At 37.6% G+C, this 25,612-nt stretch overlaps 1 long non-coding RNA gene across 12 annotated transcripts in view; it reads left to right on the forward strand.

The window, feature by feature from the left end:
- The window catches only part of LOC103882209, a 107,519-nt gene that overhangs the window by 77,419 nt on the left and 4,488 nt on the right, over positions 1-25,612 (forward strand). For 8 of the 12 annotated variants that reach the window (XR_004182233.1, XR_004182235.1, XR_004182232.1 and 5 more), the window contains 2 exons: positions 790-969; positions 4,895-4,957. The exons of 1 other annotated variant lie outside the window; for it this stretch is intronic. This is a non-coding gene — a long non-coding RNA (uncharacterized LOC103882209). Of the gene's footprint in view, positions 1-789; positions 970-4,438; positions 4,722-4,894; positions 4,958-25,612 lie in introns of those variants that run through there. 3 more of the 12 variants (XR_004182231.1, XR_004182225.1, XR_004182230.1) reach the window with 3 other exon arrangements.

Raw genomic sequence — 25,612 nt, forward strand, 5'->3', positions numbered from 1 at the left:
CTGTAAACAGATACCAGTTCAAAATGAGAAAATTCTAAAAAAAAAAATCTTATTTCTGAAGTGTTTCTTATTTCTGAAGTATTTCTTATTTCTGAAATATCAGACTAAAAGAGAACTCCCAATTCTTTAATGGTAAAGAGAAAAATATAGATGCAAAAAATAAATTAAGAGAAAGGAACAGAGTAATATTTTTTGTGGCTCAGAGGAAGTAAGACACATACAAAAGATAAATAATATCACCTGTTGAAACGATATATACTGCATAGAACAGAAGTAAATTTTAACCAGCATCCATAAAAGTCAAAGAAACACAGGTAAATTTCAAGTACTGTCTTTAAAAGTCAAGGAAACATGTTTGAGGCAAAATAGTAGATTTAAGATTAGATAGACGTGCAGTAGAAGAAGATTGATATGGTTTGAATCTGTGTCCCCATCCAAATCTAATGTTCAGTTGCAATTCCCAGTTTTGGAGTTGGGGTCTGGTGGGAGGTGATTGGATCATAGGGGCAGTTTCTCAAGTATCATTTAGTACCATCCCCCTAGTGCCGTTTTTGTGATAGAGTTCCCATGAGATCTTTCTTTAAAGCTGTGTAGCACCTCCTCCCTCTCTCTTTTCCTCGGGCTTCAGACAGATGTGTCTGCTTCCTCTTCACCTTTTGCCATGATTTTAAGTATTCTGAGGCCTCCCCAGAAGCTGATGCCACCATGCTTTCTGAACAGCCTACAGAACCACAATCTAATAAAGCCTCTTTCCTTGTAAGTTACCAAGTCTCAGATAATCCTTTATAGAAAAGCCAGAGTGGACTAACATACATCCTGTGCCTGGAAAAGTCACAAACACTCAATGCCAGCCTGTGAGAACAGCTTTGGTGGCTGAACCCTGAAAAATCACAGGAGTAGAACTTCTGAAGCCTTTGGGAGCCTACCTTTTGCATCAGTGTGCCCTACGTGTGGGACATGAAGTCAAAGGTGATTATATTGTAGCTTTAGGATTTAATGACTGCCCAGCTGGATTTTGGACTTGCATGAGCCTGTAGCTTGTTCCTTTTGGCTGATTTCTCCCCTTTGGAATGAGAGTATTTATCCAATGCCTATACTCCCACTGTATCTTGGAAGTAGCTAATTTTTTTTTATTTAAATTGGACTTTATAAGCTTATAGAGTAGCATTGTCTCAGATGAGACTTTGGACTTCAGACTTTTGAGTTATTGTTGTACTGAGTTAAGACTTTGGGGGAGATTGCTAGAAAGATATGATTGTATTTTGGAATGTGAAAGGACATGAGATGTGGGAGGGGCAAGGGGAAGAAGAATGTGGCTCAGATGTGTGTGCCCACCAAAAATTTATGTTCAATTGTACCCTCCAATGTTAAAGGTGGGGCTGGGTGGGAGGTGATTGGATCATGGGGGAAGTTCTCATGGTTTAAGAGCATGCTGCTTGGAGGTGTCATTAGTGATGGTGAGTTCTCATGAGATCTGGTTGTTTAACAGTGTGTGGCACCTCCCCCAGCCTGTGCTTCTGCTCTCACCATGTGAGACACCTTGCTCCTATTTGCTTTCATTATAATTGTAAGTTGTCTGAGGCCTCCCTGGAAGACAAGCAGATGCCAGCATCATGCTTCCTGTATAGCTTGAAGAATTTCAGTCAATTAAACCTTTTTCTTTATAAATTACCCAGCCTCAGGTATTTCTTTAAAGAAATGCAAGAATAACCTAATATGGAGATGAAAATGTAGCTGGAGGCAGTCTAAAGTAAAAGTGGAGCTTGAGAAAATTACTGTATTAAAAATGTTTAGATACAAAGTTGTTACTAAAACAAGTTTTAGTGTTATATAGTAGTCAATAACAAACTATTCTCTTGAAAGCTAAGTTAATGTTGTAATAGATAAATTTGAAAAAGGAAAAACAAAAGCTAAGAGATGTTAAATGGATTAAAAGAGAAAAGATAATTGACAAATAGTGGAAATAGCAAGACTAAGCAAAAGAAATAATTTAGTTACATAAGAGCTACTATACCAGAGTTCTTCAGAGACATTCAGTAAATGCAAGATATTATAAGATATGATTTAATTTTTCTTACTTTTATAGTTTTTTATGTACACCACATGTTTACATAAGGCAAACCATATATGTTAATATTTGTCAGATACTAATACAGAAAAAAACAGCATAACAGATATAGGTAATTATCCTATATTTAAACTGAAAATGTCATTAAAATGTATTATAGTGTTTCATTTTTCAAAAAGGTATAAACTATAGAATACTTGCATTATACTCAACTTTCTTCAAGTGTGGTGTGATACATTTTCTAATTTAATTGAATCTGTAATATTTATGATATTTTTAGAACAAAGATTTCTGAAGACAGTGTCAGAAAATATGATTAATAACAAAGAAAATTTAAATGGAAGTTACTATGTGACGTTAGTATTTTATTACTTTACATACACTAACTTACTAAATGCTTACAATAATGGTCTAAGATACAAATATTCTTATCTTAATTTTACACAGGAGAAAACTAAAACACAAAAAGTTCAAGTGTATTACCAAAGTCACAGCAAAAGCTGTTGAGCTGATATCTGATTATAGTCAACCTGTATCAAGAGTCTGTCCACTCAACTACTGTAAAATACTTCTTCTCACATTCTGACACTTGTTTATTGGCCACAGTATTTTAAATTACCAATATTGTATATTTATCACTCAAGGTATTTTAATTATTTTACCATTCAATTATTTATTTGTTTAATAATGTTCTTAATTTTTTCTCCAAGAATGTATTGTCATATCTGTATCAATATGATAAAAATGAAAACCGAACTCTTTTTCCATTTAGAAAAAATGTGCAGCTAGCTGCCCGTGTGTATTTAATTACATAAACATGCTCTATGAAGCTAAAGCAAATCTGGCCAACTTTCAATGTGAAAATAAAATATAAAAAGTGTTATTGGAGTTATTTCTAAACAGAACTAACATTAGAATCTTTTGAATCAACAGAATTTTCTAATGGATTCCAATTTTTGGAAAAATTGGATTCAGATGAATATTTGGGTAACAACTGTTCAAGAATGGTGTTAATATCAAACATAAAAATTCTGTTTTATATGATTTGACATTTTCATCAATTGAGAATTACTATATTTTGGAAACAGAAATACCACTACTAAAAAAACAGAACGCTGTAAATAGAATGATGTCTTTTGTTTCTAAAGTCAATATTCAAGAGCAATCCAAAAATAATAATAAAAGTGAGATGTTTTGTGGCACACTTATCTCAGGGTAAATGCTGCAGCTGCAAGTGCTGCTAGTGTGTATTTTCAGGGAAAACAGGGAAAGGATTAACATGGGAAAATGGGAAAAGGGTTAACAGGTTAAGCAATCTCATAGTATTAAAAGAAAACTAATTCAAAACATGTTTATTGAATGGAGTGATTTTTCCAGAGTTTAAGCCTCCCATGGTTTACAGTCTAAAAGTGGGAATCTGGCAAATGAACAACTATTTGTTTACAGCTATGAGTGCTAAGACAGAATTGCTATAGACTAGGATTTAAGTAGGGCCTCTTTTACAAAGACAGTGGTAATGAGGTTAAAAATGTGACCGATATGAGACATGTTAAGGATGTAAAGTATAAAATAATAATAGTAATTGACATTTATAAATTTTTTAATGTACAAGTTACTGTCATAAGTGTTTCATAGGGGTTTTATTACTTAATTCTTATTATAAAAGCTATTAGTAAGCTACATTAACTTTATAGATAAAGGAAACTAGGCATCAGAGAGGCTACATAAGTAACCAATGGAATGTGATCAAAGTAATGTTATGTAACTTGTTAAGACAGATAGCAACTTCAACTTCTGTTCCTCTTAGAGTGTTGCATTGAAACTGCGAGGTAAAGAAGTCGGCTCAGACTTCTGGAGTGTGAGTGGTCATGTGGACTATATTATGCCATACTTCCACTGATGTAAAGAAATAGTGAAGACTGGGTAATTTATACAGAAAAGAGGTTTAATTGGCTGCAGGCTTTATAGGAAGCATCTAGGGTGATCTCAGAAAGCTTACAATCATGGTGGAAGGTGAAGGGGGAGCAGGCATATCACATGGCAAAAGCAGGAGCAAGTAGAAGATAATAACAACAGTAAGGGGGGAGGTACCACACACTTTTAAGTAATCAGACCTATATCATGGATGAAAGCTGAGGTTCCTCAGATAATTGCCAACGTCAGCTGACAGAAATTAGTGAAAACATCTAGTGAAGTCATCTTGAAACTTAGTTCAGCCAGTCCTCCAATAGGTGGTGTGCTGATAAATGTTTAACAATGCAGTTCTATGGGAAGGAAAAATGCCTAATTTATAGCATTTGGCATTTTCTGTCTAAAGACATCAATCATGGTAAATTTCAATCCATTAATGTGATGGTACCTGGTTTACAGAATGTCTGCAACCATCAGCTCTCCTCTGTTGCTAAGAGTCAGCTCCAGTACAGCATTGTCTTCTGTTAAATGAAGCAGCATGAATGAACCCAGCTGAAACTGTGGCAGAAACTGCCTTGGAAACTTGCAAAATCATGAGAAATATAAATCATTGTTTTAAGTAACTAAGTTTTTGGGTATTCAGATACGCATCAAAGGACTAAAGGAAGCAATGAACAACAAAGAGACAAAATAAAAAGTATAATATTTAAAATACCATAAATGTTCGGCTGTCTCAATTATTAATAATAATGATATCTTTTTTTTTTCTTAGTATTAGTTTAACTTCCTCTCTTCCTATTTGGATGTCTTTTATTGCTTTCTTTAGCCTGATTGCACATGCTAGGACTTCCATTAATATGTGAAATAGGAGTTGTGGGAGTAGATGAATATCCTTCTTTTGTTCTGTTTCTAAAGGTGAACGGTTCCAGCATTTGTCTCTTCTGTATAATGTTGGCTGTGGATGTGATCACTCTTCAGGTACATACCTTTGATACCTAGTTTATTGAGGGTTTTTAACATGAAGACATGTTGCATTTTATTGAAAGATTTTTTTTTATTCTGCATCTATTGAGATAATCATGTGATTACTTTTAGTTCTGTTTATTGATGAATCATATTTATTGATTTCCATATGTTGAACTGACCTTGCATCCCAGGAATGTTGCCTACTTGATCATAGTGGATTTATTGTTTGATGCACATCTAGATTCTCTTTGCTAGTATTTTGTGAAAAATTTTTGCATCTATGTTCATGAAGGATATTGGCTTGAAGTTTTTGATTTTTTTAATCGCTGCCAGGTTTTTGTATAGACGGTACTGACCTCATAAAATTCGTTATAGAGAAATCCTTCCTCCTCAATTTTTTGAAATAGTTTCAGTAGTAATGCCACCAGTTCTTCTTTATACATCTGGTAGAATTCATCTATACATCTATCTGATCCTGAGCTTTTTTTGGTTGGTTAGCTGTCTATTACTGAATCAATTTTGGAACTTGTTATTTATCTGTTAAAGGATTCCATTTCTTGTTGGGTCTTTTGAAGACAGCCTAGAGTTAGGTCTTGCTTCTTTGTACAACTTGCCATTCGGTGCCTTTTATGTAGGGCGTTTAACCTAAGTTCAAGGTTCATGCTGATATGTGTGAATTTGGTTCTGACATTGTGTTGTTAACTGGTTGTCATATAGACTTGATTGTGTATTTGCTTATAGTGTCGATAGCCTATCCATTTGAGTGTCTTTTTCTGGTAGCCTGTAACAGTTTTTCATTTCCATATGTAGCACTCTTCAAGGGCCAATGCTAAGGCACACCTAGTAATAACAAATTCCCTTAGTATTTGCTTGTCTGAAAAGGATCTTATTTCTCATTTGTTTGTGAAGCTTTGTTTGGCTGGATGTGAAATTCTTGGTTGGAATTTTTTTTCTTTAAGAATGCTGAATATAGGCCCTCAATCTCTTTTAGCTTGTAGAGTTTCTGCTAAAAGCTTTGCTGTTAGCCTGATGGGGATTCCCTCTGTAGGTAACCTTTTCCTACTTTCTTGACGCATTTAGTAGTTTTTCTTTTACACTGGCCTTGAAGAATGTGATTACTACGTGTCTTGGGAATGGTTTCTCATATAATGTCTTGCATGAGTTCTCTACATTTTCTGAATTTGCATGTCTATCTCTCTAACAAGGTTGGGATAGTCCTTATGGAAGTTATCCTCAAATATGTTTTGAAGTTGCTTGCTTTCTCTTTCATAGATGTCAATAATTCTTTGATTTGATCTCTTTACATAATTTCATATTTCTCGGAGGTTTTGCTCAGTTGTTAAAATCTTTTATAAATTTTTGTCCAGCTGAGCTAATTTGAAGAGCTTGTCTTTGAGCTCTGAGATTCTTTCTTCTAATCTGCTGTTAATATTTGTGATTGTATTATAAAATTATTGTGGTGAGTTTTTTCAGCTCCATCAGCTTGGTTTCATGCATTCTTAGAAGGGCTATTTTATCTTTCAACTCTTAAGGCATTTTACTGGATTCCTTAAATTCTTTGTAATAGGTTTCAACTTTCTTCTGAAATTTAATGATCTTTGTTGCCCTCCACATTCTGAATTCTGTCATTTCAGCCATTTTTTTTTTTTTTTTTTTTTTTTTTCTGTTTAAGAATTATTACTTGGGAGCTAGTGTCATCATTTAGAGGTAAGAAGACACTCTGGCCTTTAGAGTTGTCAGAGTTCTTGCACTAATTCTTTCTCACCTGGGTGAACTGATGTTCCCTTAACTGTTGTGTAATTAGATTATAGTCAGTTGGCTTCATTCCTGGATTATTTTACAGAATGGAAGTTGTGTGAGGGTCTTTATTTGTGGCTAACTTCTTGTAATTGGTTTCACAGGGGGGTATATTAGTAAATTATTTTTGGTACCGAGGTTTGGCTGCAATACAGTACCTGGCCTTTAAGTGTAATGGCTGGTAGGTGGGATCTTGCTCAGCCACGTTGCTCCTATATACTTGCTTGTATTTGCAGTTGTGCTCACTTTCAGTGTTATGAGGATGTGGGTTTCTCTCCCACTTGAATGCTAGCTGAAGATCTCTTCTTGGCACTCTCTGGCTGTGCAGTGCAGCTCTGAGAGAACTCAGGGTTTTTGTTGTCTCCCAAACTTGGGCACAGAATGGGTGAGGACCATGGCAATGGCAGTAGCGGAGGATCTTTCACTTGTTTCTTGGGATTCCATCCCAGAGAAATGCAGAGCCACTGCCAATTGGAATGGTCACCATCAGGTGGGGTAGCTGCTTTACAGGCTCAAGCTCGATGACCCTCCCTGGTGACAAGTGTTAGGGGGAGAGGGCTAGCAGCAAACAAATATTGGTCTCTTCACCTTAGAGTGGTTGCAGCATGCTAGAAGTTAAAGTAAAGCACTCAGGATGTTTATTGCTTTCCCAGTCTGAGGGCAGCAAAAGCAGTATCACTCCAGTGGCATGGCAGAAGAGCTGTCAATTGTTTCTGGGAACCCCACCTCAGAGAATCACAGCACTTCTGTCAATGGAAATGTTCAGCAGGGGATGAAGTGACTGTGCTGCAGGCCCAAGATAGGGCCAAGCTTGGTGAAGAGTAATGGATGGGGTCTCATAGGGAAGAAAGACTGCACTCCCTTCTGTGTGGCAGCTGTGGCATGCTAGAGTTGCCAGTGAAGCAACCAGGCTCTTTGTTTCTTCCTTAGGCCAAGGACAGTAAGGTAGTGCTGTTGCAGCTATAATGGCAGAGGGCTGTGGGTTGTCTTTAGGAATTCCTCTGTAGAGAAATACAAAGCTGTCACCAACTGAAGTGTTTAGGCAGCATCAGGGCAGCTGTGCTGGGGGAGATGCATGTGGTAAACAGTCTGGCCACTTTTGCATGAGTGAGTTTCAGTGTCCTGGAGACCCGTGATACTCCTAGGTTGTTCACTCTTTCCCAGCCTTAGGGGAGTGCAGGTAGGAGTTGTAGCAACAGGAAAAATGGCAGGTGTCTCTGTTACCTCTGGGAGCTTCATCCCAGAGAAATGTAGGACTGCTATTGGCCAGAGAGTTAAGGTGGGAACAGGGAGACTGTGCTGGGAACACAGTTAGGGAGGTGCTACCCACTGAGAAGTGTAGCAAAGGCAGGGACCCCTGTGGAAAACAGTCTGGCTACTTGACTACACAAAAAGATCATACTCAAGACACGTAATTATTGGATTTTCCAAGGTCAATATTGAAGAAAGAATGTTAAAGGCAGCTAGAGGGAAAAGGGAGGTCACCTACAAAGGGAAGCCCATCAGGGTTTCAGAGGACTTCTCAGCTGAAATCTGATACCCAGAGAGATTTGGGGGCTATATTCAACATTCTTAAAGAAAACAAAAATCTTCAACCACGAATATCATATCGAGCCAAACTAAGCATCCTAAGTGAAGAAGAAAAAAGATCCTTTCCAGATAAGGAAATGTGATGGACTTCATTACTACTAGACTTGCCTTATAAAAGATTTTGAAAGGAGCAGTAAATATAGAAAGAAAAGACCACTATCAGCTAATACAAAAACACACTTAAACACACAGTCCAGAGTCACTGGAGAGCAACCAACTAAACAAGTCAACACCATAACCAGCTAACAGCACAACAACAGGATCAAATCCACACATTAATACTAACTTTGAATGTAAATGTGGTAAATGCCCCACCTAAGAGGCAAAGAGTGGCAAGTTGAATAAAAAAGTAACACCCAATGGTATGCTGTCTTCAAGAGACCCATCTCACATGTAATGACAACCATAGGCAAAAAAATAAAGTGGTGGAGGAAAATCAACCAAGCAAATGGAAACAAGAAAAACAGCAGGTTGCTTAATTAATTTTAGACAAAACAAACTTCAAACCAGCCAAAATCAAAAAAGACAAAGGGCATCATGTATTGGTAAAGGGCTCAATTCAACAAGTCCTAAGTGTCCTAAATATATATGCTACCAACACAAGAGCACCCAGATTCATAAAGCAAGTTCTTAGAGATGTACAAGGAGAAATAGACTCCCACATAATAATAGTGTGACACTTCAATACTTCACTGACAGTATTAGACAGATTATCAAGGCAGAAAATTAACAAAGATACTCAGGACCTGAACTCAACAATGGATCAAATGGATCTGATAGACCTCTGCAGAACTCTCCACACAAAAACAACAGAATGCACACTCTTCTCATCATCATATGGCACATACTTTAAAATCAACCATGTACTTGGACATAAAAAATCCTTAGCAAATGTAAAGGAACCAAAATAATACCAAACACAATCTTAGGCCACAGTGAGATAAAAATAGAAGTCAAGACTAAGAAAATTGCTCAAAATCATACAATTAGAAGGAAACTAAACAACATTCTTCTGAATGACTTTTGAGTAAATAATGAAATAAAGGCAGAAATGAAAATGTTCTTTGAAAATAATGAGAACAAAAATACAACATACCAGAATCTCTGAGACACAGCTAAGGCAGTGTTAAGAGGGAAATTCATAACACTAAATGTCCACATCAAAAGTTAGAAAGATCTCAATTTAACAACTTAGCATCACAACTGAAAGAATTAATTGAAGCAAGACTAAATCAACCCCACAGCTAGCAGAAGACAAGAAATAACAAAAATCAGAGCTGAGCTGAAGGAAGTCAAGACAAGGTAACCCATTCAAAAGATCCAAGAATTCAGGAGTTAGTTTTGAAAATATTAATAAAATAGGCCACTATCCAGACTAGTAAATAAAAGAGAGAAGATACAAATAAACACAACTAGAAATGACAAAGGGAATGTTACCACTGATCTTGAAGGAATAAAAAATAACCAACATAAACTACCATGAACACCTCTATGCACATGAACTAGAACACCTAGAAGAGGCTGATAAATTGCTAGAAACATACACCTTCCCAAGACTGAACCAGGAAGAAATTGATTCCCTGAACAGACCAGTAATGAGCTCCAAAACTGAATCAGTTATAAATAGCCTACCAATGAAAAAAGCCCAAAACCTGATGGATTAACAACTGAATTATACCACATGTACAAAAAAGAGATGGTGTCATTCCCACTAAAATTATTCCAAAAAGTGAGGAGTAGGGACTTCTCCTCTACTCATTCTATGAAAGCAGCATCATCTTGATACCAAAATCTAGCAGAGACACAGCAATAAAAGAAAACTTTAGCCAATATACTTGATAAACACTGATGTAAAATTTTCAACAAAACTTTCACAAACCAAATTCAACAGAATATCAAAAAGCTAATCCACCACAATCAAGTAGGCATCGTCTCTGGGATACAAGGTTGCTTCAGCTTGTGCAAATCAATAAATGTGATTCATCACATAAGCAGGAATAAAGACAAAATCCACATGATTATCTCAATAGATGCAGAAAAGTCTTTTGATGAAATTCAACACTGCTTCATGTGAAAAACTCTCAGCAAACTAGATATTAAAGGAACACACCTCAAAATAAGAGCCATCTATTAAAAAAACCACAGCCAACATCATACTACATGGGAAAAAGCTGGAAGCCTTCCCCTTGAAAAACAACATAAGACAAGCATATCCTCTCTCACCAGTCCTATTCAGCACAATATTGGAAGTCCTATTCAAGTCAATCAGGCAAGAGAAAGAAATAAAGGACATCCAAATAGTAGGAGAGGAAGTCAAACTATCTCTGTTTGCAGACACAATTCTATGTCTAGAAAACCCCACAGTTTTGGCCCAAATCCTCCTTCAGCAGATAAAAATTTCCACAAAGTTTTAGGATACAAAATCAATGTACAAAAATCACTAGAATCCTTATACAGCGACACTGGCTAAGCCGAGAGCCAAATCAGGAAGGCAGTCCCATTCACAGTTGCCAAAAAAGAATAAAACACCTAGGAATACAACTAACAAGGAAAGTGAAGGACCTCTTCAAGGAGAACTATTAACCACTGCTCAAGGGAACCAGAGAAGACACAAACAAATGGAAAAAAAAAAAAAAAAAAAAAGAGTCCCATGCTCATAAATAGGAAGAATCAAGCATTAAATTGACCAAAACAATTTACAGATTCAATGCTATTCCCATCAAACTACCAATAATTCACAGATCTAGCAAAAAACTATTTTAAAATTAATATGGAACCCAAAAAGAACCTGAATAGCCAAAGCAATCCTAAACAATAAGAACAAAGCTGGAGGCATCATGTTACCCAACTTCAAACTATACTACAAGGTTATAGTAACCAAAACTACATGGTTTCAATACAGAAACAGGCACATAAAACAAAGGAATATAATAGAGAGACCACAAGTAAGGCCTCACACCTATAACCATGTGAACTTCAACAAAACTGACAAAAGCGATGGGGAAAAGACTCCCTATTGAATAAATTGTTCTGGGATAACTGGCTAGCCGTCTTCAGAAGATTACAACTGGACCCTTTCCTTACACTGTTTACAAAAATTAATATAACATTGATTAACTTAACTAAAACACCAAAACCTATAAAAACCATGGAAGCTAACCTAGGCAATACTATCCTGGAAATAGGAATGGGCAAAGATTTCATGACAAAAACACCAAAAGCAATCACAACAAAAGTGAAAATTGACACGTGGGATCTAATTAAACTTGAGATTCTTCACTGCAAAAGAAACTATCACCAGAGTAAACAGACAACCTACAGAATGGGAGAAGATTTGCAAACTATACATCTAGCAAAGGTCTACTGTCCTGTATCTATTAGGAAATTAAACAAATTTACAAGAGAAAAAGAAACAACACCATTAAAAAGCAGGCAAAGGACATGAAAAGACAATTTTCAAAAGAAGACATACATGTGGCCAATAAGCATAGGAAAAAATGTTCAACATCACTGATCATTAGAGTGTGATCAAAACCACAAGGAAATACCATCTCATACCACTCAGAAATGGTTATACTAAAAAGTCAAAAACTAACAGATACTGGCAAGGTTGTGGAGAAAAGAAAACAATACACTCTTAGTGGGAGTGTAAATTAGTCCAATTATTGTAGAAAGCAGTATGGCAATTCCTTAAAGAGCTAAAAGCAGAACTACTATTCAACCCAGCAACCCCATTGTTGGGTATATACTCAAAGGAATAGAAATGATTCTACCATAAAGACTTATGCACAAAAATGTTTATTGCAGCACTATTCACAATAGCAAAAACATGAAATCAACCTAAATGCCCATCAATGACTGGATAAAGAAACTGTGGTACATATACACCATGAAACACTATACAGTTGTAAAAAAATGAGGTCATGTATTTTACAGAAACATGGATGGAGGTGAAGGCTATTCTCCTTAGCAAAGTAAAACAAGAACAGAAAACCAAATACCACATGTTTTCACTTGTAAGTGGGAGCTAAATGATGAGAATTCATGAACACAAAGAAGAAAACAAGCGACACTGGGGTCTTCTTGAGGTTGGATGGGAGCAGAGAGAGGAGGGGAAATATAACTATTGGGTTCTGGGCTTAATAACTGGGTAATAAAATAATCTGTACAACAAACACCTGTAACATGAGTTTACCTATGGAACAAACCCTCACATGTAACCTAGAACCTGAAATAAAAGTTAAGAAAAGAAAATGTCAAAACACACACACACACACACACACACACACACACACACGAAAACAGAAAGTGCCAATTGGGCAGAGGGCAGCCCTCACCATACACCAAATCTGAGAGCAGCTTGATCTTCGTCTTCCCATTCTCCAGAATTGTAAGGAATACATTTCTGTTCCTATTAAATGGCCAGTTTAAGTTATTTTGTTTTAGTATCATGAACAGACTTAAGACACAAAAAAGGATGTAATGGTTTAACATTCAAAAATTAAACTACTCAGAAAAATACAAGAAAAGCATATAGTAAAATTTAGCAAATATTAATTACAACAGCATCTAGCAAACTGGTAAGAGATCTTATTCAATCTATTAAGTACAGAAAATCTATATAATTTATCATATAGATGGGTTAAATTTAAACGTATCGTCTGAGGTTTGTAATATGGAATGTATGAATTTTAAAAAGTGGCTAATACAAGGTCAATATACAAAGATTGCTTTCAGCTTTTAAACAACAGCAATGAACAAATAGAAAATAAAAATTTAAGACACACTGTTTTGCTATGTTGCCCAGGCTGGCCTTAAACTCCTGTGCTTATACAATCCTCCCACCTCAGTGTCACAACTAGCTGAGATGACAGGAATGCACCACTGTACCTGGCTACCAGAAAATACTTAAAAAAAAAAAGTACCATGGTCAAAAAAATCAAATATCTATGAGTAAATATGTCATACAACCCATATAACCTCTATGTTAAAAGTAAAAAAGAAAATGACATAATTAAATCAATGAATAAATACAAAATGTTCATGGGTTGGAGCACTCAAGATTATAATGATGTCAGTTTTCCCCAAATTATTCTACAGATTTAATACAATCCTAGCAAAATCTCAGCAAGTTTTTCATAGAAAATAAGAAGTTTATTTAATTTTTTAATAAAAATGTAAACAGCTGATAGAAACTAAGCTGATACTGAAGATCAACAAAGTTCTTGAACTCTAGCTATTTTATCAAGAGTTACTATAAAAATATGGTAATTAAGATGCTATGTTATCAGCATAATGAAAGATAAGTTGACTGATGGAACAGAAGAGGAAACTCAAAACAGAATAACAAATATTATGTCAAGGTTTATTAAAAAGAAGAACAGTAGAGAAAAGATAGTCCTCTGCATATTTTATAGAGGCTCAATTTTGTGTCAATACGTAAAACAAAACATAACAAAACAAAAACACTTGACCCTAAGTTAAACAATGAAAAACACTATTTTTCAGGTGACTTTTGAGCTAATTAAATAAGGTAAAATAATAAGTTTTAGATGAAAATAAAAAAATCATCTTAATAGCTGTGAGGTATACAAAGATTTCTCAGACTGAATACTAACAGCAGTAATCAGGGGTGGAGCAAGATGGTCGAATAGGAACAGCTCCAGTCTCCAGCTCCCAGCGTGAGCGACACAGAAGACCTGTGATTTCTGCATTTTCAACTGAGGTACTGGGTTCATCTCATTAGGGAGTACCGGACAATCGGTGCTGGTCAGCTGCTGCAGCCTGACCAGTGAGAGCTGAAGCAGGATGAGGCATCGACTCACCTGGGAAGCGCAAGGGGGAAGGGAATCCCTTTTCCTAGCCAGGGGAACTGAGACACACAACACCTGGAAAATCGGATAACTCCCACCCCAATATTGTGCTTTACCAAGGGTCTCAGCAAACGGGCACATCAGGAGATTATATACCACACCTGGCTGGGAGGGTCCCACGCCCACGGAGCCTCCCTCATTGCTAGCACAGGAGTCTGCCATCTAATGACAAGGTAGCAGCGAGGCTGGGGGAGGGGCGACCGCCATTGCTGATGCTTAAGAGGTAAACAAAGCTGCTGGGAAGCTTGAACTGGATGGAACTCACAGCAGCTCAAGGAGGCCTGCCTGCCTCTGTAGACTCCACCTCTGGGGACAGGGCACAGCTAAACAACAACAACAACAACAAAAAGCAGCAGAAACCTCTGCAGATGCAAACGACTATGTCTGACAGCTTTGAAGAGAGCAGGGGATCTCCCAACACAGAGATTGAGATCTGAGAATGGACACACTGCCTGCTCAAGTGGGTCCCTGCCCCTGAGTCGCCTAACTGGGAGACATCCCCCACTAGAGGCAGACCGACACCCCACACCTCACACGGTGGAGTACACCCCTGAGAGGAAGCTTCCAAAGCAAGAATCAGACAGGTACACTCGCTGTTCAGCAATATTCTATCTTCTGCAGCCTCTGCTGCTGATACTCAGGCAGACAGGGTCTGGAGTGGACCTCAAGCAACTTCCAACATACCTACAGCTGAGGGTCTTGACTGTTAGAAGGAAAACTAACAAACAGGAAGGACACCTACACCAAAACCCCATCAGTACGTCACCATCATCAAAGACCAGAGGCAGATAAAACCACAAAGATGGGGAAAAAGCAGGGCTGAAAAGCTGGATATTCAAAAAATAAGAGCGCATCTCCCCTTGCAAAGGAATGCAGCTCATCGCCAGCAACGGATCAAAGCTGGATGGAGAATGACTTTGACAAGATGAGAGAAGAAGGCTTCAGTCCATCAAGCTTCTCAGAGCTAAAGGAGGAATTACATACTCAGAGCAAAGAAACTAAAAATCTTGAAAAAAGAGTGGAAGAATTGATAACTAGAATAATTAATGCAGAGAAGGCCATAAACGAACTGACAGAGATAAAAACCATGACACGAGAAATATGTGATAAATTCACAAGCTTCAGTAACCGACTCAATCAACTGGAAAAAAGAGTATCAGCGATTGAGGATCAAATGAATGAAATGAAGCGAGAAGAGAAATCTAAAGAAAAAAGAAGAAAAAGAAATGAACAAAACCTGCAAGAAGTATGGGATTATGTAAAAAGACAAAGTTTATGTCTGATTGGGGTGCCTGAAGGTGAGGGGGAAAATGGAACCAAGTTGGAAAACACTCTTCAGGATATCATCCAGGAGAACTTCCCCAACCCAGTAGGGCAGGCCAACATTTGAATTCAGGAAATACAGAGAATGTCATAAAGATACTCCTCAAGAAGAGCAACTCCAAGACACATAATTTCCAGATTCACCAAAGTTGAAATGAAGGAAAAAAACTTAAGGGCAGTCAGAGAGAGAGGTCGGGTTACCCACAAAGGGAAGCCCATCAGACTAACAGCAGATCTCTCAGCAGAAACTCTCCAAGCCAGAAGAGAGTGGGGGCCCATATTCAATATTATTAAAGAAAAGAATATTAAATCCAGAATTTCATATCCAGCCAAACTAAGTTTCATAAGTGATGGAGAAATAAAATCCTTTACAGATAAGCAAATGCTTAGAGATTTTGTCACCACTAGGCCTGCCTTACAAGAGACCCTAAGGAAGGAAGCACTAAACATGGAGAAAGACAACCAGTACCAGCCATTTAAAAACATACCAAAATGTAAAGACCATCAGGCTGGGAACCATGCATCAACTAACAAACAAAATAACCAGTTAATATCATAATGGCAGAATCAAGTTCACACATAACAATATTAACCTTAAGTATGAAATGGACTAATGCTCCAATTAAAAGGTACAGACTGGCAAGAGCTGGATAAGCAAGACCCATCAGTCTCTCTGCTGTATTCAGGAACCCATCACATACAGAGACGTACATAGGCTCAAAATTAGGGATGGAGATCTACCAAACCAAAATGGAGGAGACAAAAGAAGCGGGGGTTGCAATACTGGTCTCTGATGGCTTGGACTTTAAACCCATCCAGATCCAAGAGATAAAGAGGCCGTGCATATTGGTCCAGGGATCAATTCAGCAGGAAGAGCTGCTTATCCTATTATTACTTGTGCAGGAACACCCGGAATCATGAAGCAGGTCGCCAGAGACTTGCAAGAGACTTAGACTGCCCGCCTGTGTGTGGGAATACCAGCACTGTCAGCTTGTTGGGCAGATCAGCGAGATAGTTGGCAAGGATGTGCAGGGAATCGGGCATCTCTGTGAAAGCAGACCTAATAGTCATCTACAGAACTTTCCACCACAAATCAACAGAATATACATTCTTCTCAGCACACATCACACTTTTTTCCAAATTGACCACATAATTGGAAGTTAAGCACTCCTCAGCAAATGTAGAACAGAAATTATAACGAACTGTCTCTCAGACCACAGTGCAATCAAACTAGAACTCAGGACTAAAAACTCAGTAAAATCACTCAACTACATGGAAACTGAATAACCTGTTCCTGAATGACTGGGTATATATAGCAGAAATGAAGGCAGAAATAAAATGTTCTTTGAAACCACTGAGAACAAAAGATACAACATACCAGAATCCACAGGACACATTTAAAAGCAGTGTGTAGAGGAAATTGATAGCACTAAATGCCCACAAGAAAGCTGGAAAGATCTAAAATTGACACTCCTAACATCACAATGAAAAGAACTAGAGAAGCAGGAGCAAACACATTCAAAAGCTAGCAGAAGGCAAGAAATAAATGAATCAGAGCAGAACTGAAGGAATAGAACACGAAACCTCAAAAATCAATGAATCAGGGAGGTGGTTTTAGAAAAGACAACAAATTTAATAGACCACTAAGCAAGACTAATAAAGGAGAAAGAGAGAGAAGAATCAAATTGACACAATAAAAAAATGATAAAAGGGGATATCACCACTGATCCCATACAAATACAAACTACCATCAAATACTATAAACACCTCTACGCAAAATAAACTAGAAATCTAGAAGAAATGGATAATTTCCCAGACACACTCTCTCCCAAGACTAAACCAGGAAGAAGAAGCTGAATCCTGAATAGACTAATAGCAGGCTCTGAAATTGAGGGCAATAATTAATAGCCTACAAACCAAAGTCAGGACCAGGAATGGTTACAGTTGAATTCTACCAAGAGAGGAGGTACAAAGGAGGAGCTGGTACCATTCCTTCTGAAACTATTCAATCAGCTAGAAAAGAGTCTCTAACATTTATGGGGAATAGCATCATCCTGATACCGAAGCCTAGCAGAGACACAACAAAAGAGGTGCAGACCAATATCCCTGATGAACATCGATCACGAAAATCCTTAATAAAATACTGGCAAACCGGATCCAGCAGCACATCAAAAGCTTATCCACCATGATCAAGTGGGCTTCATCCCTGGGATGCAAGGCTGGTTCAACATACACCAAAATCAATAAACGTAATCCAGCATATAAACAGAACCAAAGACAAAAAACCACATGATTATCTCAATAGATGCAGAAAGGCCATTGACAAAATTCAACAGCCCTTCATGCTAAAAACACTCAATAAATTCGGTATTGATGGAACGCTTAATCTCAAAGAATAAGAGCTATTTATGACAAACCCACAGCCAATATATAATACTGAATGGGCAAAAAACGGAAAAATTCCCTTTGAAACTGGCACAAGACAGGGGATGTCCCCTCTCACCCTCATTTAACAAGTATTGAAAGAGAGTTCTGGCTAGGGCAATCCAGGCAAGAGAAAGAAATAAAAGGGTATTCAGTTGGAAAAGTAGAAGTCAAATTGTCCTGTTTGCAGATGACATGATTGTATATTTAGAAACCCCATCATCTCAGCCCAAAATCTCCTTAAGCTGATAAAGCAACTTCAGCAAAATGTCAGGATACAAAATCAATGCAAAAATCACAAACATTCTTATACACCAGTAACAGACAAACAGAGCCAAATCATCAGATGAACTACATTCTGGTGCTTCAAAGAGAATAAACCACCTAGGAATCCAACACAAGAGGGATGTGGGACCTCTTCAAGGAGAACTACAAAACCACTGCTCAATTGAAATAAAAGAGGACACAAACAAATGGAAAGAACATACCATGCTCATGGATAGGAAGAATCAATATGTGAAGCCATACTGCCCAAAGTATTTTTGATTCAATGCCATCCCCATCAAACTGCAATGACTTTCTTCACAGAATTGGAAAAAAAAAAACTGCTTTAAAGTTTGGAGCCAGAGCCCACGTGCCAAGACAATCCTAAGTCAAAGAACAAAGCTGGGCATCCGCTACCTGACAAACTATACTACAAGGCTACAGTAACCAAAACAGCATGGTGACTGGTACACGAAAACAGGAATATAGACCAATGGAAAGAACAGAACAGAGTCCTCCCAGAAATAATACCACACATCTACATCCGTCTGATCTTTGACAAACCTGAGAAAACAAGAAGTAATGGAAAAGATTCCCTATTTAATAAATAGTGCTAGGAAAATTGGCTAGCCATAAGTAGAAAGCTGAAACTGGATCCTTTTCCTTACTCCTTATATGAGAAAATTAATTCAAAGATGGATTAGAGACTTAAATGTTAGACCTAATATCACAAAAACCCTAGAAGAAAACCTAGGTAATACCATTCAGGACATAGGCATGTTCAAGGATTTCATGTCTAAAAAACCAAAAGCAACGACAACAAAATCCAAAATTGAAAAATGGGATCCAATTAAACTAAAGCGCTTCTGCACAGCAAAAGAAACTACCATCAGAGTGATCAGGCAACCTACAGAATGGGAGAAAATTTTTGCAATCTACTCATCTGACAAAGGGCTAATATCCAGAACCTTCAAAGAACTCAAACAAATTTACAAGAAAAAAACAAACAATCCCATCAAAAAGTGGGCAAAAGATATGAACAGACATTTCTCAAAAGAAGACATTCATACAGCCAACAGACACATGAAAAAATGCTCATCATCACTCGCCATCAGAGAAATGCAAATCTAAACCACAATGAGATACCATCTCACACCAGTTAGAATGGCAATCATTAAAAAATCAGGAAACAACAGGTGCTGGAGAGGATGTGGAGAAATAGGAACACTTTTACACTGTTGGCAGGATTGTGAACTAGTTCAACCATTATGAAAGACAGTATGGTGATTCCTCAAGGATCTATAACTAGAAGTACCATATGACCCAGCCATCCCATTACTGGGTATATACCCAAAGGATTATAAATCATGCTGCTATAAAGACACATGCACACATATGTTTATTGCAGCAGTATTCACAATAGCAAAGACTTGGAATCAACCCAAATGTCCATCAGTGACAGACTGGATTAAGAAAACGTGGCACATATACACCATGGAATACTATGCAGCCATAAAAAAGGATGAGTTTGTGTCCTTTGTAGGGACATGGATGCAGCTGGAAACCATCACTCTCAGCAAACTATCGCAAAAACAGAAAACCGAACACCGCATGTTCTCACTCATAGGTGGGAAGTGAACAATAAAATCACTTGGACTTGGGAAGGGGAACATCACACACTGGGGCCTATCATGGAGGGGGAGGGGGGAGGGGTTGCATTGGGAGTTATACCTGATGTAAATAACGAGTTGACGGGTTCTGACGAGTTGATGGGTGCAGCACACCAACATGGCACAAGTATACATATTTAACAAACCTGCATGTTATGCACATGCACCGTAGAAATTAAAGTATAATAATAATAATAATAATAAACACAGCAGTAATCACAAAGGACATAAAAACATAAATTGGATTATATATAACCTATAGCATTAAAACATTAAAAATAAACATGACGTGGGAGAAATTTTTATATATATTCAATACATGACTCATATCCATAATATGTAATGAAATTCTAATAAGTATGAGAAAGAGAATTGCTTGAAAATAATGGTATTTCATAAAAGAAGATATTCAAATGAAAAGTTACTGAGTTTCTTTGGAAAATTTAAATTAAATCCATAATCTAAAACCACTATACACTCACAGGAATGGCAAAAATAGAAGAAAAAAAAAAGACAAACAATATAAAATATTTGAAAAGGTGTAAAGTAACTGCAACCCTTGCTTGTATACTAATGCTGGAAATGCAAGTTTGTGTCAACAATTCTGTAAACCATTTTAAGTATCAAATAGACCAGAATCTATCTACCTATCAATCATCTCTCAGATAGATAGGTAGATAGATACATCTATATATTTATACATATTTATATTCCATTATTCTGCAATTTTATTTCTCTTTTCAGTATATATCTACATAAATGCACAATAAATCATGTACAGGTACATGCACAGAAACTCTATTAAAATAAACCCCTCCAAAAGACAAAGATCTATTATCCATTTTATTGTAATAAATTTGTTGCATACATTGAATACTTTATAATGACAACAATGAAAGAACTGGGACAGAAGTCAACACAAATGAAAGAATACAAATGTAGAAGGGTAAATAATATATTGTGTAATTTTTGTAATATAAAAACATCAGAAATCATTCTATGGTGTTGAAAATTAGCATCATGGTACTATTCTTTTCCCATGGTCCTTGCAACCCACAGACCATGAGATTCCCTCGGGTGCCTACGCCAACAGGGCCCTGGATTCCAAGCACAAAACTGGGCAGCCATTTGGGCAGACACTGAGATAGCTGCAGGAGTTTTCTTTTGTACCCCAGTGGCGCCTGGAACAGCAGTGAGACAGAACCATATGGAAAGGGGGCTGAAGCTAGGTAACTAAGGGATCTAGCTCAGTGGATCCCACCCCCACAGAGCCCCGCAAGCTGAGATCCACTGGCTTGAAATTCTCACTGTCAGCTCAGCAGTCTGAAGTAGACCTGGAATGCTTGAGCTTGGTAGGGGGAGGGGCATCCACCATTACTGAGGCTTGAGTAGGTGGTTTTCCCCTCACAGTGTAAGCAAAGCCACTGGGAAGGTCAGAATGGGTGGAGCCCACTGTAGCACCACAAATCTGCTATAGCCAGACTGCTTCTCTAGATTCCTCGTCTCTGGGCAGGGCATCTCTGAAAGAAAGGCAGCAGCAGTGCCAGTCAGGGGCTTATAGATAAAACTCCAATCTCCCTGGGACAGAGCACCTGGGGGAAGGCGTGGCTGTAGGCATAGCTTCAACAAAGTTAAACATTCCTGCCTGCCAACTCTGAAGAGAGCAGCAGATCTCCCAGCACTGCACTCAAGCTCTGCTAAGGGACAGACTGCCTCCTCAGGTGGGTACCTGACCCCTATGCCTCCCGACTAGGAGATACCTCCCAGCAGGGGTCAACAGTCACCTCATATAGGAGAGCTCCAGCTGGCATTTGACAGGTGACCCTCTGGGACAAAACTTCCAGAGGAAGGAGCAGGCAGCAATCTTTGCTATTCTGAAGCCTCTTCTGGTGATACCAAGGCCAACAGGTTCTGGAGTGGACTTCCAGCAAACTCCAGCAGACCTGCAGACGAGGGGCCTGTTAGAAGGAAAACTAGCAAACAGAAAGCAATAGCATCAACATCAACAAAAAGGACGTCCATGCAAAAACCCCATCCAAGGGTCACCAAGATCAAAGACCAAAGGTAGATAAATTCATGGAGATAAGGAAAAACCAGTGCAAAAAGGCTGAAAATTCCAAAAACCTGAATGCTTCTTATCCTCCAAAGGATCACAACTCTTCACCATCAAGGGAACTGGACAGAGAATGTTTGACGAATTGACAGAAGTAGACTCCAGAAGGTGGGTAATAACAAACTCCTCTGAGCTAAAGGAGCATTTTGTAACCCAATGCAAGGAAGCAAAGAGCATTGATAAAAGCTTATAAGAACTGTTAGCTAGAATAGCCAGTTTAGAGAAGAACATAAATGACCAGATATAGCTGAAAAACAGAGCATGATAACTTCATAAAGCATACACAAATATCAATAGCTGAATCGATTAAGTGGAAGAAAGGATATCAGAGATTGAAGATCAACTTAATGAAGTAAAGCATGAAGACAAGATTAGAGAAAAAAAATTAAAAGGAATGGACAATGTCTCCAAGAAATATAGCACTATGTGAAAAGATCAAACATAGGTTTGACTGGTATACCTGAAAGTGATGGAAAGATTGAAACCAAGTTGGAAAACACACTTCAGGATATTATCCAAGAACAATTCCCCAACCTAGCAGGACAGTCCAATGTTCAAATTCAGGAAATACAGAAAACACCACGAAGATACTCCTTGAGAAGAGCAATCCCAAGACACATAATAATCAGATTCACCAAGGTTGAAATGAAGGAAAAAATGTTAAGGGTAACCAGAGAGAAAGGTTGGGTCACCCACAAAGGGAAGACCATCAGACTGACAGTGGATCTCTCTGCAGAAATCGTACAAGCCAGAAGACAGTGAGGGCCAATATTCAACGTTCTTAAAGAAAAGAATTTTCAACCCAGAATTTCATATCCAGCCAATCTAAGCCTCATAATTGAAATAGAAATAAAATATTTTACAGACAAGCAAATGCTGAGGGACTTTGTCACCACCAGGCCTGTTTTACAAGAACTCCTGAAGAAAGCACTAAATATGGAAAGGAAAAACCAGTACCAGCCACTGCAAAAACATACCAAAATGTAAAGACCCTAGACACTATGCAGAAACGGCATCAACTAACAGGCAAAATAATCAGCTAGCATCATAATGACAGGATCAAATTCACACATAACAATATTAACCTTAAATATAAATGGGCTAAATGCCCCAATTAAAAGACTCAGACTGACAAATTGGATAAAGAGTCAAGACCCCATTGGTGTGCTGTATTCAGGAGACGCATCTCACATGCAAAGACACATATAGGCTCAAAATAACGTGATAGAGGAACATTTAAAATGGAAAGAAAAAAAAACAGGTGTTGTAATCTGAGTCTCTGATAAAACAGACTTTAAAACAAACAAACAAAAAAGACAAAGAAGGGCATTACATAATGGTAAAAGCATCAATGCAACAAGAAGAGCTAACTATCCTAAATATATGCACCCAATACAGGAGCACCCAGATTCATAAAGCAAGTTCTTAGAGCCCTACAAAGAGACTTAGACTTCTACACAATAATAGCAGGAGACTTTAACAACCTACTGTCAATATTAGACAGATCAATGAGACAGAAAATTAACAAGGATATTCAGGATTTCAACTCAGCTCTGAACCAAGCAGACCTAACAGACATCTACAGAACTCTCCACCCCAAATCAACAGAATATACGTTCTTCTCAGCACCACATCACACTTATTCTAAAACTGACTACATAGTTGAAAGTAAAACACTCCTCAGCAAATGCAAAAGAATGGAAATCACAACAAACAGTCTCTCAGACCACAGTGCAATCAAATTAGAACTCAGGATTAAGAAACTCCCTCAAAACCACAGAACTATATGGAAACTGAACAACCTGCCCCTGAATGACTACTGGGTAAACAACGAAATTGAGGCAGAAATAAATAAGTTATTTGAAACTAGAGAATGAAGACACACAATGTACCAGAATCTCTAGGACATAGCTAAAGCAGTGTTTAGAGGGAAATTTATAGCTCTAAATGCTCACATGAGAAAGCAGGAAAGATCTGAAATTGATACCCTAACATCACAATTAAAAGAACTATAGAAGCAACAGCAAATAAATTCAAAAGCTAGCAGAAGAAAATAAATAACTAAGATTAGGCAGAACTGAAGGAGATATAGACACACACCAAAAAAACTTAAAAAATCAATGAATCCAGGAGCTCATATTTTTTGAAAAGATTAACAAAATAGATACAACTCTAGTCAGACTAATAAAGAAGAAAAGAGAGAAGAATCAAATAGGCACATTAAAAAATGATAAAGGGGATATCACCACTGATCCCATAGAAATACAGACTACCATCAGAGAATACTATAAACACTTCTTTGCAAATAAACTAGAAAATCTAAAAGAAATTGATAAATTTCTGAACACATACACCCTCCCAAGACTAAAGCTGGAAGAAGTCAAATCCCTGAACAGACCAATAACAAGTTCTGAAATTGAGGCAGTAATTAATAGCCTACCAATCAAAAAAGTCCAGGACCAGATGGATTCACTGCCAAATTCTACCAGAGGTACAAAGAAGAGCTAGTACCATTCCTTCTGAAACGATTCCAAGCAATAGAAAAAGAGGGACTTCTCCCTAACTCATTTTATGAAGCCAGCATCATCCTGATACCAAAACCTGGCAGAGACACAACAAAAAAACAAAATTTCAGGCCAATATTACTGATGAATATTCTTGTGAAAATCCTCAATAAAATGCTGGCAAACCGAATCCAGCAGCACATCAGCTTAGCCATCATGATCAAGTCAGCTTCATTCGTGGCATACAAGGCTGGATCAACATACACAAATCAATAAACATAATCCATCATGTAAACAGAACCAATGACAAAAACCACATGATTGTCTCAATAGATGCAGAAAAGAGCTTCAATAAAATTCAACACCTCTTCATGAAAAAACACTCAATAAACTGGGCATTGATGGAACATATCTCAAAATAATAAGAGGTATTTATGACAAACCCACAGCCAATATCATACAGAATGGGCAAAAGGTGGAAGCATTCTCTTTGAAAATCAGCACAAGACAAGGATGCTCTCTCTCACCACTCCTATTTAACAGAGTATTGAAAGTTCTGGCTAGGGCAATCAGGCAACAGAAAGAAATAAAGGGTATTCAACAGGAAGAGAGGAACTCAAATTGTCTCTGTCTGCAGATGACATGATTGCATATTTAGAAAACCCCACTATCTTAGCCCAAAATCTCCTTAAGCTGATAAGCAACTTCAGCAAAGTCTCAGGATACAAAATCAATGTGCAACAATCACAAGCATTCCTATACACCAATAATAGACAAACAAAGAGCCAAATCATGAGTAAGCTCTCATTCACAATTGCTTCAAAGATAATAAAATACCTAGGAAAACAACTTACAAGGGATGTGAAGGACCTCTTCAAGGAGAATTACAAGCCACTGCTCAAGGAAATAAGAGAAGACATAAACAAATGGAAAAACATTCCATGCTCATGGATAAGAAGAATCAATATCATGAAAATGGCCATATTGCCCAAAGTAATTTATAGATTCAATGCTATCCCCATCAAACTACCATTGACTTTCTTTGCTGAATTAGAAAAAAAAAACTACTGTAAATTTCATATGGAACTAATAGAAGAGTCTGTGTAGAC

Source organism: Papio anubis, chromosome 2 (assembly GCF_008728515.1).
Source record: "Papio anubis isolate 15944 chromosome 2, Panubis1.0, whole genome shotgun sequence".
Lineage (NCBI taxonomy): Eukaryota > Metazoa > Chordata > Mammalia > Primates > Cercopithecidae > Papio > Papio anubis.